Source organism: Phascolarctos cinereus, unplaced genomic scaffold (genome assembly GCF_003287225.1).
Source record: "Phascolarctos cinereus isolate Bilbo 61053 unplaced genomic scaffold, phaCin_HiC Scaffold_6;HRSCAF=336, whole genome shotgun sequence".
In the NCBI taxonomy this organism is placed as follows: Eukaryota; Metazoa; Chordata; class Mammalia; order Diprotodontia; family Phascolarctidae; genus Phascolarctos; species Phascolarctos cinereus.
Window position 1 is genome coordinate 323279 of NW_027556069.1, and position 15329 is coordinate 338607.

The 15329-nt window shown below is 38.1% G+C and overlaps 1 long non-coding RNA gene and 1 pseudogene across 1 annotated transcript in view; both read right to left on the reverse strand.

Annotated features, from left to right (window-relative positions):
* Positions 1-233: 233 nt before the first annotated feature.
* LOC110202216 (vesicle-associated membrane protein 4 pseudogene) lies at positions 234-997 on the reverse strand (annotated as a pseudogene).
* Positions 998-4929: 3932 nt separating this feature from the next.
* Positions 4930-15329, reverse strand: part of LOC110202217 (uncharacterized) — a 29865-nt gene continuing 19465 nt past the window's right edge. Inside the window, exon 4 of the long non-coding RNA XR_002322664.2 lies at positions 4930-5077. This is a non-coding gene — a long non-coding RNA (uncharacterized LOC110202217). The remainder of the gene's footprint in view (positions 5078-15329) is intronic.

A 15329-nucleotide genomic window follows, 5' to 3' on the forward strand; every position in this document is an offset into this window, starting at 1 on the left:
GCCCTCATACCAGAGGTTCTAGTCCTCCCTGAACACCCCATACCTATTTTGAATATTTTGGTGAAGGGGAGTAGGCAAATCAGGAACTTGTCAATGCTCCAATTTGAACTGGACACTTGCCTCTTTTTACTTCTTGAGGAAAAAAAAAACTTGAAAGTCATACATATTTCATTAAATTATGCAGCAAATTTCTTTTTTTATTGCCACAGAACTGTTTTAATGGAGATCTCTGGTCATTAAATTAAGTCAGACATTTCAGGACAATAGAATGATAATCACCAGCAAAAGGATAGCAGCAAGCAGAGCCTTGATGGCCTTCAGTTCACATCCACACCACCACATCTATCTTGGAAGCTGTTTGCATTCTCTGATTAGCTTTCTGACTTGTCTTGCAGCTCATCGAATCTCTCTCCTCTGTCAATCACTTTTGTAATATTCTCTTGAATGCCATCAATTACTTCATCCATGCCTAACAAGGTCCAAATTTTGGTCCAGATGGGCCCATTAGGAAAAAATCCTCATCTTCCAAAAGATTTTTCATTTCACTTTTCATAGAACCAGTGACATTATCATCATTTAGGTGCTTGAATTTAGGAGGCATCTTTATTACTCAAAAAGTTGTTTTCCTTTTGCTAACTTTAACAGGCAGATATATACTACCTGGGCATCTGCTGGGGGGCTTCTGGTCACCCCTAGGAGCCAGGCCAGGCCAGGCTGAACTGGGCTGAACTAGGCAGGGAAAAGGGAAGGGGAGAAAGGAGGATGGGGAGGAGAGACAGGGGAAATGGCCTAGGGCTCTGAAGCCTGCCTGGACCGCTCATTGCCTTTTAAGGGATAAACTAGTCTATTCTATATGGCAGAGACTTAGTAAATGTTGACCAGGCAGTGGATAGGTCACTGGGCCTGGAGTCAGGAAGACCTTAGTTTAAATACAGTTTTAGAGTTTAAACACTTACTAGCTGTGGGAACCTGGGCAAATCTATTAACATCTATTTGCTTCAGTTTCCTCAACTGTAAAATGTGAATTCTAACACTACCACCACCACCTACCTTCTGAGAAATTCAAATTAATTCTACTTTGTAATTGACTCCATATTGTATTGATTTCACATCGTAATTGATTCTGCTTAGGTCTCCTTTCTATGTCCTTTAGTTAAGTTCAGGAATTCAGTTTTCCTCTCTAAGCTGGTTGTTGTGGTCAACATGACCACAAGTCATTGTAATTAAAAGGAAAGAATTGTCATCTTCTATATGATTAGCTCTTGGGTAAATACCAAGATGTCTGGTGTCATCTTTAAGTCTTGAAAATAGCTTTAAGAGACATATTGTCCCAGAAGTGACAAAGGGATCAGAAGTTATATATTGTATCCCCTAGACGAACAATATTTAAGGGAGCAGAGGGATATACTTTTACCTTGATGCCCCTTGCTCTGAGAGCAGAGTGATCTCAGGCCTCAACCTCCTGCTTCCTCTACAGGCAAGAATAAAAGTTGCTTTTGGAAAAGGGCAGGGGGAAGAAGAGGCTGGAGATGTCTCTCCTCTCTCCCTTTGAGCCCCACTAGGCCAGCAGCTTCTTTGCCTCACCATCATGTAGGGCCTTCTCTGCACTCTTCTTCATTCTGCTATATATTACTAGTAAAGGAGCCCATTTTGAACAAGCTCACATAGGTCCTTTGGGTTTCTGGTGAGGTGCTTGGTCTTGACTAGCCTCTTTCATGTAACCCATATTCTTATTTGCCCTAGTTTATAGTGAAGGTGTCTGCCAGCCAGAATAATTTATAAAAGATTTATTTCAATTTATGTATCTCCAAGTCCAGTTATTTTTCAAAAGCTTTTAAACATTGAGGAAGAGTCTATTTACAAAGACAACTCCAACAGACTAAGGAACATTTGTCAAGGGACTTTTTATGAATGAATGCTTTAAAAAATCTTTGGAAGTCTGTCCAGAAAGGTACTAGAAATTTCATCCTTTATATTTTTGCAGGTATTTATTCAGGTTCAATCCATTCTCTTGAACAGGGCAAGTAAGACTGCATTAATGAATTTATCCCTGGATGCCTGAAAACTGTCTTGCTCCTAAAGTCAGAATGCCTTTGGCCCACTCTGCCTTACAGGTGAACTAGTTTTTGTTCGGGGATTTTTTCTTTTTTTCATTTTTATCACTAGAGAGAATGACACAGAGCAGTTGGTTACAGTTTTGCCAATTTGGAGTGTAACATGCAAAAGTTGTTCTTAATTCTTCCCAGAATTAAGCTCTCTGGGAACCCTGAAGACAATGTTTTGAGGTGATTGGCTGACATGAGGCACGCACTATGATATGCCAACTCTTCTTCCTTCCTGTTGGCATCTGATATAATGGTTGGGGCACTCTAAGTTTCTCCCCAAGGATTTTCGCATCTCATACTTAGGAGTACACTCTGCTGGTAGGGCAGAACAATTACTTACAGAAGTAGGAAATCACCAAAATAGGAACAAATTGAGCAGGCATTAAAAGTGTTGGGGAGACAGAGCCAAGATGGTGAAGAGAGAAGAAGCATTTTTTTTTCTGGGTTGCCCAGCACTCCTCCTTTACAACAACCTAAAATATATACAAGTCCAAATTCTGGTTGGGAAAGCCCAAAAAGTCACAGAGAGTCATTTTCCAGTCCAGCACAGCTTAGGGAGACAGGAAGGTCTGTGGACACTCTACATGGAGTCTGACCAGGAGCTTGTCCTATGATAATAGCAAGGAGCATTCCAGTACCCAGAGACAGAAACAGGGCTGATACAGAGCACCAGAGCAGGAGGCATCTTAACAAAAAGATCCCAGGAGATCCCTGAACAAGCAGTGAGTGCAGCAGTGGGGGCTATCTGGCACCTCTACAGCCCACTACCCAGTTCCAGGTCACAGATCCAGGACAGAGAGGAATGGTCACAAAAGTGGGCCCTCAATATGTACTGAGCAAGGAACATGTTTCAGAAATGTCCCCATGCAGTTCTGACCCCAGAGTTGAGAGGTGACTCAATTCTACCCTTTGCCCCAGTACCATAAGCCTGCAAAGGGATAATCAGGGCAGAAGGCCCAAACCAAAGGGAGCCAGAAGTTCAGTCATTCTGAACCCATAGAGCCTGTCAATGGGCTAACAGGGACTGAGTCCAGCAGCTCTCTGCTGAAACTCCCAACCAGGGACAAGTCAACAGACACAAATTTGGGTTAGGAACTGGCAGAGCTGACACCAGGAGGGCAAGGTACAGATCTAGTCCAAGAGCTCATTAGAGCTATGAAAACAGCAAGAGGCTGGAAGAGGACAGAAGCCCAGGCCAGACATTCCCCTTCCCCACTCAGATGTAAGCAGAGGCCAATACTAACAAAGTTTAAAGTCAAGAAGCAGGCTGGAAGAATGAACAAACAAACAAAAAACCAGAACTCAATCATAAAGAGCTAATATAGTGACACGGAAGCTCAAGACACAAGCACAGAAGACAATGACTTGATAACATCTTCAAGGTGGACATACCCAGTCAGGGCTTTCTTTCTCTCAAATGCAGCTTTCTTAGTGTAGGTCATACAATTGGATTTAAGGGCTCATCTCAAATTTTCTTCAGAGTTTTTAAATTTTGGACTTCCTTTTCATGAGAGTCTTTTTGGCTGTGGGCTCCAGAGTGAAAAAAAAAGTGTTTTGCAGCCTCCTTATACCAAAACAAACAAACAAAACTCCAAAACCCACCCGCTGAGCTTGATGGCTTTGATTTTCTGTTTTCTTTAGGACACCTCTGAGGTAAACAGTTTTTTTGAGGTTGATAGTGTCCCCAAGGTGAATTTGCCATTCAATATTATATCCTGAGTATAAAAAATTCTAAATACCTTCAGATCTGTGTTTGGTATTCATGAAATGAGTCAGCATACTTTTAGGAAACAGATGGTTTTGAACAGGTGATCTTCCATTTTCTCTTTTACCTAGTACCTAAACCTTTGGTTCATAATCCTTGGAATCCTTTTTATTCCTAATTAATGCCAATTTAAAACAGGCTGAAATACAGAACTGTCTCTTCTAAATTTAGATTGAGATCCTGTCTGAATTACCAAGGTATAGCTTCTTATTGTAAGGTAGGATATGGAAATTATATGGGCAACTTTATTCCTCTCACTGAGAGGCACCAGGCTAAAGGCTAAGATCCACAGTACAAAATGCAGAATCCAAAATTCACTGTCTTAATTGCAGCAAGAAAATTAGATTATATAGGATACCTTCTGGCTGAATTACGTAGGGAAAAAATCTCTCAGAATAACTGGATCACAAATTTGGTCAAGCAAAAACACTGAGGATGTTTTGTTTTAAAAATCTCTCTTAAGGAAAACCAGGCAAGATTACAAGGAAATATTATAGCCTAGCTACCCATCACAAATACTGCACAAAGACATAGAAAATGATGCATCAGACCAAGTCCTGAATGGGAAATTCAAGGAAAAAAAAACCACATAACTCACTTTTCTAGCCCAGACAGACATACAAAGACAGTGAGGTCTATGGACACTGAGGATGGGGTCTGGCCAGAAGGGTGCTGGGGAGTTTTCCATCAGGATTGAATGGGGAGTAAAATATCAGAAATGCCAAAACCTCTCCTACAAAACAACCATAGAAAATACTGAACAAAATTCTGAGTGGTAAAGCCAAGACAAAGTCACAGAAGCAATTTTTCAAGCCCAGGACAGCTTACGAAGACAGAAAGAAAGGTCTGCAGACACTCAGGGGCTAGTGGCACCAGCAGGGGTGATGGCAACACTTAGCAGCGGCAGTAGCAGTAAGGAGCAGCCCAAAACCCAGGGATGGTAAGGGGACTGAACACCTGGTCAGAAAAGATCCAAAAGGATCCTTAATTCTAGCAGTAGGTGCAAAGATCAAGTGCCATTTGGCAATTTGGTCACCTCTTACTCAGTTCTGAGTCACAGTCCCAGGGCACAGAGGCATGGTCACAGTCATGTGGGAGCAAGAGACCTACCTGGGTAAGGCACAGAGTGCAGACCAGGAGGGCACTGATCAGACCTCTTCCAAGATCATATCACTTTGCATAAAAATCTAAAGACTCCCAGATTGATCTGTGAAAAGAGGAAGTAATAGAAGCTCAGATTAGTCATCACCCTAGAAGTGAGCACAGCCCAACTCAGAGGGAGACAGATAGAGAGAGAGGCAGAGATAGAGAGACACACAGAGAGAGACAGAGAGTCCAAAATCCAGAAACAAGCTAGAAAAATGGACAAACAACAAAAGGAGACCCTGACCATAAAAAACGACTATGGTGACAGGGAAGCTCAAGGAACAAATTCAGAAGAACACAATAACTTGAAAACATCTACAATATAAGCCTCAGAGAAAAATCCAGATTGAACATAAGCCCAACAAGAATTCCAAGAAGAGCTAAAGAAAGCAATAAAAAAGAATAAAAAATATTGATTTTAAAAATGAAATGAGTAGTAGAAGAAAAATTGGGAAAAGAAATGAGAATAATGCAAGAAAACTATGAAAAGAGAATTTAAAAATTGGTAAAAAGAGGCACAAAAATACTGAAGAAAATAATGCCTTAAAAATAAGAATTGGACAAATGGTAAAAGAGGTATAAAACCTCACTGAAGGAAATACATCCTTAAAAGTTGGAACTGGTCAAGCAGAAGCTAATGACTCCATGATACATCAAAAAAACAATAAAACAAAGTCAAAAGATTTTTAAATCGAAGAAAAATTAAAATATTACTTATGAGAAGAGATAATTTAAGAACTATTGGAATAACTAAAAGCTATGATAAAAAGAGCCTATGCATCATATTTTAAGAAATTATAAGGGGCAGCTAGGTGGCGCAGTGGATAGAGCACTGGCCCTGGATTTGGGAGGATCTGAGTTCAAATCTAGCCTCAGACACATAACACTTGCTAGCTGTGTGACCCTGGGTAAGTCAATTAACCCCACTGCCTAGCCGCCCCCCCCCAAAAAAAGAGAAATTATAAAGGAAAATTACCTTAGAACAAGAGGGCAAAGTAGAAATTGAAAGAATCCAATGGTCACCTCCTAAAAGATATCCCCCAATGAAAACTCCCAGGAATATTATACATAGAGATGATGCCAGAGATCCCAGATGAAGGGGAAAATACTGCAAGCAGTAAGAAGGAATGAATTCAAGAATTGAGAAGCCACAGTCAGGATTACACAAGATTTAGCAGCTACCACAATAAAGGAGCAGAAGGCTTGGAATATGATATCACAAAGGCAAAGGACCTAGGATTGAAACCAAGAATAACCTTTCCAGCAAAACTGAGCTTAATCCTCTGGGGCAGGGAAGGAGGAGGAGGAAATAGACACTTAATAAAATAGAGGACTTTCAAGCATTCCTGATAAAAAGGCCAGAGCTTAATCGAAAATTTGACATTCAAACATAAGAGTCAACAAAAGCATAAAAAAGTAAATATGAGTAAGAAACCATCAACCAATCAGTAAACATTTATTAAGCACCTACAATGTGCCAGGCACTGTGTTAAGTGCTAGAGATACAAAAAGAAGCCAAAAACAGTCCCTGCCCTCAAGGAGCTTACATTTAATGGGGAAACAACATGCAAACAAATATATACAAAGCCGACTATACATAGGATAAATAAGAAATAATTAACAAAAGGAAGGCACTGGAATTAAGAAGGGTTGAGGAAGACTTCCTGTAGGAGGCTGGATTTTAGAGCGGAGAAAGGAGAATGTTCCAGGAATGGGGTACAGTGAGAGAAAATGTCCAAAGCTAACAGATGACACTGTTTTATTCATGGAATAGCCAGGAGGCCAATGTCACTGGATCAAAGAGTAAGCTTCTAGGAATTGGTGTAAGAGGAATGAAACTGTAGGAGGGTACTAAATTATGAAGGGCTTTGAATGCCAAACAGATCATTTTGTATGTGATCCTGGAGGCAAAAGTGGCTTCCACTTGAGTTTATTGGATAGGAGAGGGATATGGTTGGACCTGGGCTTTAGGAAAATCACTTTAGTGGCTGGAGGATGGGAGGAAGGGGGAGACACTTAAGGAAGGCAGAACCCCCCCCCCCGAAGGCTATTGCAATAGTCTAGAGATGAGGTGATATGGCCCTGTACCAGCTGGTAGTAGTGTCAGAGGAGAGAAGACAGTGTATTTGAAAAATGCTACAGAGGTGAAATGGAGAGGCCTTGGCAACAAATCTGTTGGATATGGAGGATGAGAGAGAGTGAGGAGTTCAGGATGACTCCTAGCTTTGAAGCCTGAGTGACTGGTGATACACTCTCCAGTAACAGGGAAAGCAGGAGGTGGGGAGGGTCCAAGGGGAAACACAATGAGTTCTGTCTTAGACATATTGAGTTTAAGATGTCTATTGGACTTCCAGTTCGAGATATCTGAAAGGCAATTGAAGATGAAAGTTGCAAAAGTGCGTCAGCACAGAAGTTAGGACAAGATAGGTAGATCTGACAATCATCAGCATAAAAATGGTAATTAAATCAATGGGAGCTGAAGAGATCACTAAAATATAGAGAAGACCTATGGCAGAATCCTGAGGGACACCCATGGTTAGAGGGTGTGATTTAGAGGAAGAATCTGGCAATGGAGACTGAAAAGTAGTGGTCAGAGAGGTAGAAAAAAAACCAGGGGGAGAGAGAGAGAGAGAGAGAGAGAGAGAGAGAGAGAGAGAGAGAGAGAGAGAGAGAGAGAGAGAGAGAGAGAGAGAGAGAGAGAGAGAGAGATGTCCTAAAAACCAAAAGACTAGAGAGCATCAAAGAAAAGAGGGTGATCAGCAATGTCAAAGGTTGCAAAGAGGTCAAGGAGAATGAGGAGTCAGTATTCTCTACTATTGGTCATTATATTTGGCAGCTAAGATAACTTTGGAAATAAACTAATAAGGTAACTTTGGAAAGAGCAGTTTCAGTGGAATGAAAAGCTAGAAGCTAGATTGTAAGGGATTAAGAAGAGAGTGAGAGAGAGAAAGTGGAGACACCTATTGTAGACGGTCTTTTCAAGGAGTTTAGCCACAAATGGCAGAAGTGATATGCAACAATATGTGTTGAGGATGGAGGGATCAAATGAGGGTTTTTGAGGATGGGGGAGACACAGGCATGTTTGCAGGCAGTAGGGAAGGAATCGGTATTCAGGGAGAGATTGATGATAAGTGAGAAAGTGAGGATAACAGGAGGTCCAATCTGTTGGAGGAGATGGATGGAACGGGATGGCTTGTGCATATAGAGAGGTTGGCCTTGGTGAGGAGTAAGGCCACTTCAGCATTTGGGACAGGGGTGAAGGAGGAGAGAGAGGCAGAATGCACCTGGGTGATGGGAGATGAGGAAGAGGAGAAAGGACAGAGCTCACAGTGAATGGCCTCAATTATTTATGTAAAATATGAGGCAAGACAGAGGATTCTGGGAAAATGGCAGAATAGGTCAGGAAATTCCAGGCTCTCCAAACTTCTTTCAAAAAGAATATTGCCTCAAAAGTGAATTAGACTGGCAAACATCAAGAAAAGTCAGGGTAAAGCAGTGTCCTCCTAAAACAACTTAAGAGGACCTCAGGAAAGACCCTACTTCCAGATACAGAAGTTTTGTCAGAGCTGAATCATTAAACAATAAGCCCTGGGGGCCGCTGGGTCCAGAGGTAGCTTGGACCTCAGGAACTTTCACCTCATGGACAACTGTAAAAGTAGGACAGCTGAGGAGGGGAAGATTGAAGGATACTCCACTGTCTTGGGTCATTAGGCCCTGCTTTGCTGACCAGACACAGTTCTAGGCTGCTGCTGTGAGTAAGGAGTGAGCAAATGCCTGGTAAATGTGGTAGTAGAAGGGCAAGGACCTTGCTGGCTGTGGGCACTTGCAAGAGAGTGGGGTCTCTGGTTTTGGTTCCAGGGCAGAGGGGAGAGCTGAAGTTTGCAGCCATGGAAGGGACTGCAGGAAGCAAGAGCATTTGTAGGACAGCATGGTTGGGGCCCCTAGCCCCAAGTGGAGTGGAGAGGAATAGTGCTCAAGTCTGGGCCCCCACAAAGAATTCGAAAAATAATATGAAGAAGGATCTGAGGCCTGGGGCACCATTACCCACACCTTGGGGATTAGAACATGATTACAATAATAAGCTGCTAAAAATAAAATAAAAATTTAAATGAGCAAGCAAAGGAGAAAGATCCTGATCACAGACAACTACTATGGGGAAAGAGAATATCTGGGTTCACATTCAGGGGAAGATAGTAAATTTTTAAAAAGCCACTCCTACTTCAAAAAGAAATATTAAATGATCACAAGCCCAAAAAGAATTCTTGGAAGAAGTTAAAAAGGACTTCAAAAATCAAATAAGAGAGATCAAGGAAAAATTAGGGAAAAAAGTAAGAGCAATCCAAGAAAATCAAGAAAATTATGAAAAGAGAGTCAACCAATTAGGAAAAGAGATCCAAGAACTTAAGGAAGAAAATAATTCCTTGAAAACTAGAACTGGGCAAGGGGAAGTGATTGATGTTATAAGTCACCAAAAAATAATAAAACAAAATCAAAAGAATAAAAAAAAGAAGAGACCGTGAAATATCTCATTAGAAAAACAACTGATCTGGAGAACCTATCGAGGAGAGACAACATAAGAATTGTTGTACTACCTGAAGGTTATGATAAAAAGAAAAAAAGAATCTTGAAGTAGCTAGGTGGATCAGTGGATACAGCACTGGCTCTGCAGTCAGGAGGGCCTGAGTTCAAATCTATCACTGCTACCTATGTGACCCTGGGCAAGGCGCTTAACCCCGATAGCCTAAAAAAAATTATAAGAAATTATTAAGGAAAATTACCCTGAACTTCTGGAATAAGAGGGTAGAGTAGAAACAGAAAAAAAAAATCTACCAATCACCACCTGAAAAAAATCCCAGGACAAAAACTTGCAGGAATATCATAGCCAAGTTTCAAAGCTCCCAGTTTAAGGAGAAAATATTATAAGCAGCAAGGGAAAAAAACAAAACAAAACAAAACAACTTAAATGCTGCAGAGCTACAATCGAGATTACATGAGACCTAGCAGCTTCTACACTAAAAGAATGTAGGTCTTGAAACATCATATTTTTAAGAGCAAAATAACTTACTCAGCAAAGCTGAGTATAATCCTGAAAAAAAAAATGGACATTTAACGAACTGAAAGTTAGAAGTAAACTAGACGTATGTGGAAGGATAGGGTAAAAAGAGAGGCTGAGGACAGTAGTGAGGAAAAACAGGATGGAAGGAAATACACAAATAGTAATTATTACTTTGAATGTGAATAGGATGAATTCACCCACAAAATGGAAACATGGATTAAAAACCAGAATCTGACAATATGTTGTTTATAAGAAACAGATTTAAAAATGAGAGATACATATGGAGTTAAAATAAAGGGCTAGAGTAGAATTTATTATGCTTCAGCTGATGTAAAAAAAGCAGGGGTAGCAATCTTGATCTCAGAAAAAGTTAAAGCTAAAATAGATTTAATTAAAAGAGATAAACAGGGAAACTACATTATGATAAAAAGTACCATAGACCATGAAGCAATATCAATATTAAACCTACATGCACCAAATACTATAGCATTTAAAATTTTTAAAATTAAATGAATTACAGGTAGAAATAGACAGTAGTACTATAATAGTAGGGGACTTTAATCTTCCCCTCTCAGAACCAAAAAATCTAATAAAAATATAAATACAAAATAAGTCAAGGAGTGAACGGAACTTTAGATAAGCTAGATATGATAGATATCTGGAGAGAACTGAATGAGAATAAAAAATGAATATGCCTTTTTCTTAGTAGTACATGGTACCTTTACAAAGACTGACCATATATTAAGGCATGAAAGCGTATAGTTAAAAGTGGAAATATTAAGTAAATCCTTTTCAGATCACAATGCAATAAAATTATATTAAATAAGGGACCATGGAAACATAGAATAAAAATTAATTAGAGACTAAACAATCTAATATTAAAGAATGAGTGGGTTAAAGAAAAAATCACGGAAACAATAATTGCATTAAAGAGAATGACAATAATTAGATAACATATCAAAACTTATGAGATACAGCAAAAGCAGTAATCAGAGGAAAATTTAATCTCTAAATGCTTACATCAATAAAATAGGGAAAGGGCAGACCAATGATTTGGGTAAGCAAGTAAAAAAAAAACAGAAAAAGAACAAACTAAAAATCTCCAATTAAACAGCAAATTGGAAATCTTAAAAACTAAAGGTGAGATTAATAAAAATGAGTGTAAGAAAACCACTGAATTAATAAATAAAATTAGGAGTTGGTTTTATAAAAAAATAACAAAAATAGATAAATCATTGGTTAATATGATTAAAAAAGAGAGAAGGAAAACAAAATCACTAGTATTAAAAATGAAAAGGATGAATATACCACTACCACAGGTGAAATCAAATCAATTATAAGAAGTTATTTTGCCCAATTATATGCCAATAAATTTAACAATTTAAGCGAAATGGAAGAATATTTACAAAAATATAAGCTGCCTAGATTAGCAGAAGAGGAAACAGGCTATCTAAATAGGCCTATTTTAGATAAAGAAATTGAACAAGCCATAAACGAGCTTCCTAAGAAAAAACCACCAGAACCAGATGGATTTAGAAGTGAATTTTACCAAACATTTAAAGACCAAGTAATTCCAATATTAAATAAATTATTTGGAATAACAGGCAAAGAAGCGTTCTTATGAAACTCCTCTTATGCAACAAATATTATATTAATACCTAAGCCAGGATGAGTAAAAACAAAGAAAGAAAATTATAGACCAATCTCATTAGTGAATATGGATGCAAAACTCCTAAGTAAGATTCTAGTGAGGAGATTACAACAATATATTATGAAGATTGTACATTGTGATCAAGTACGATTCATACCAGAAATGCAGTGATGTTTTAACACAAAACAGCTACTAATGTAACTGATTGTATCAATAATAAAAATAACAAAAATCATATGATTATAGATCCAGGAAAAGCTTTTGATACAGTACGACACTCATTTCTATTAAAAAAAGAAACAATTGAAAGTATAGGTATAAATGGATTTCTCCTTAAATTGATAAGAAGCATTTACCTAAAACCATCAGCAAATGTTATTTGTAATGGGGATAAGCTAGAAGCCTTCCCAGTAAGATCAGGTATGAAACGAAGATGCCCACTGTCACCAATATAATTCAATATTGTATTGTAAATCCTAGAAATAGGAATAAGAGAAGAAAAAGAAATAGAAGGAATCAGAATGGGCAATGAGGCAATAAAACTATCCTTTTTTGCAGATGATATGGTGATATATTTGGAAAGTCCTAAAGACTCAACTAAAAAGTTAATTGAAATAATTAATATCAAAGTTTATACCAAATTAATAGCAAAGTACCAGGATATAAAGTAAAACCCATTTATAAAGTAAATCATCAGCATTCCTATATACTACCAACAAAGATACCCCATTTAAAATAACTTTAGACAGTATAAAATGCCTGGGAGTATACTTGCCAAAACGAACTCAGGAACTATACGAACAAAATTATTTTAAAAATCTTTTTTATACAAATAAAATCAGATTTAAATAACTGGGGAAATATTAATTGTTCATGGGTAGACAGGGCCAATATAATAAAAAATAAAACAAAAATGGCAATTTTACTTAAATTAATCTATGTATTCAATGCCATCCCAATAAAATTACCAAAAATTATTTCACTGAGTTAAAATATCGAAGGAACTAATGAAAAAAATGTAAAAGAAGAAGGTTTAGCAGCACCAGATCTTAAAGTATATTATAAGGCAATAATTATCAAAACTTTCTGGTACTGGCTAAGAAATAGAAAAATAGATCAATGGAACAGAGTAGACATATAATTTACAGTGGTAAATGCCTATAGTTACTTAGTATCTGACAAGTGTAAAGACTTAAGTTTTGGGGATAAGAATTCATTATTTGGTAAAAATTTTTGGGAAAGCTGGAAAGCAGTTTGGCAGAAATTGTGCGTAGATCAATTACATCATTTACCAAGATAAGATCAAAATGGATGCATGACCTAGATGTAAAGGGAGATATTAAAAGAAAATCTGAAGAACATTGAATATATTACTTATCATACTTATGAATAGATGAACAATTTACGAACAAACAAAAGATAGAGAGCATTGGGAGGTGTAAAATGGATAACTCTGATTACATTAAATTAAAAAAGGTTTTACACAAATAAAACCAATGTAGCCAACATCAGAAGGAAAGCAGAAAATTAGTGAAAAAAAATTGCAGACAGTTTCTCAGATAAAGATCTTATATTTCAAATACATAAGAACTGTGTCAAATCTGTAAGAATAGAAGTCACCCCTCAACTGACAAATGGTCAAAGGATATAAACAGGCAGTTTTCCAATGAAGAAATCAAAATAATTTTTAATCATATGAAAAATTCTTTAAATCATTATTGATTAGAGAAATACAAATTAAAACAGCCTTGAGATATCATTTTACACCTACCAGATTGGTCAAAATGATAGAAGAGGAAAGTAACAAATGTTGGAGGGGATGTGGAAAAACTGGTACACTAATTCACTGTTAGTGGAACTGTGAACTAATCCAGCCATTTAGAGAGCAATCTGGATTTATGCCCAAAGAGTTATACAACTGCCTATACCCTTTGACCCAGCAATACCACTATTGGGTCTGTTTCCCAAGATGATTAAAGAAAAAGGAAAGGAACTTACATATACTAAAATATTCATAGCAGCCCTCTTTGTGGTGGCAAAGAACTGGAAACTGCAGGAATGTCCATCAATTGGGGAATGGCTAAACATGTTAATATGATTGTGATGGAATACTACTGTGCTATAAGAAATGATAAGCTCGATGATTTAACAGAAAGACTTTCATGAAATAATGAAGAGCGAAACAAGCAAAACCAAGAGAATGTTGTATACAGTAACAGCAATACTGTTGTAAGAACAATTTAGAGCAACCAAGTCATTCTGTCTATTAAATACCCAAATTAACCACAAAGGATCTATGAAGGAAGATGCTGTCTGCATCCAGATAAAGACCTGATAAACAGAAGTATGTATAGTATGGTATGTGTGTGTATGTACAGATAGATACACACACACACATATACACACACACGCATACATATACATACACATACACATATTTGTGTCTTATGGTAGCCATCTCTAAGGTGGGGGGAGGGGGGAAAAGAATGTTACATGATATATTTAAAAGGAAAAGCAAGTTCTACATAACAGATTTGCAGTTTCATCTACAATCATTTTTTCTATTCTATTTTGTTGTGGAAATATTTGTTTTGTTCCTAAGTTCATAATAAAAAAAAGAAAAAAATATGAGGCACAGTTCTCAGCTTAGAGGAGAAGTCAAGGGAGGTTTGAAGGAGGCATGAGAAAGTTTGGAAGAATTGCTGAGAAAAATGGGAGAGTGAATTGATAAGGGAGGTAAACTATGACTGCCTAGCTGTACTGAGGGCCCAGGTGAGGTTGTGTAACATCAATCTGTGGTGGAGCCACTCAGAACAGTTGCATGATTTTCTCCATCTTCGTTCAGCAGCACATGTATAGTGTGTGATGGCAGTGAATGGTGAGAGTGATCCAAGGCTGAGACTTAGCTGGGCATAACTGACAATGTGATAAGGGATTAGAGAGAGGAGGACAGTAAAGAATTGAATTGTTCACCAAGGAGTCAGATAGCCTGGGAGAGAACTGAGATGTCAAGGGACTGATGGTCACAGTGAGGATGAAGAGCAGGGTTATGTAAGGGAAGACAAGAGGGAGAGCTGAAAAGCCAAAAGGTTATGGTCAGATAAGGGAATTTCAGAATTCTTGAACATGGAGGTGGTATATTTGTGGGTGATGGCAAGATCGAGGGTATGACCATATTTGTGCTTGGCTGAAGTAGGGTAGAGGAGGAGGTCATGGGAGATAAGTAGGTTGAGTAACTGAGTGGTAAGGGCATTTGAGGGACGCTCAATGTGTACGTCAAAGTCCCCTAGTGTAAGGGTAGGAGTTGGGGAGGAGTAAAAAAAATGTCAGCCAGGTATCAAACTCATTGAGGAAGAAAAGGAAGTGACTTTGGGGTCTGTAGACAACAGCTATCATGATTTTTATTGGGGGGTAGTTATGAATAGCGTGAATTTCAAATGATTTAACAATGTTAAATTGTTTATGTTTAGGGTTAGGTTTTTAGAGTTTACATTTAGGGTTACATTTTTGGGAAGATGACACATATCATCCCTAATACCATTTCCATCATTAAGGTAGTTAGAAGGAGTCTACTTAGATGGAGGGGCATGGGTATGAATCTATTAT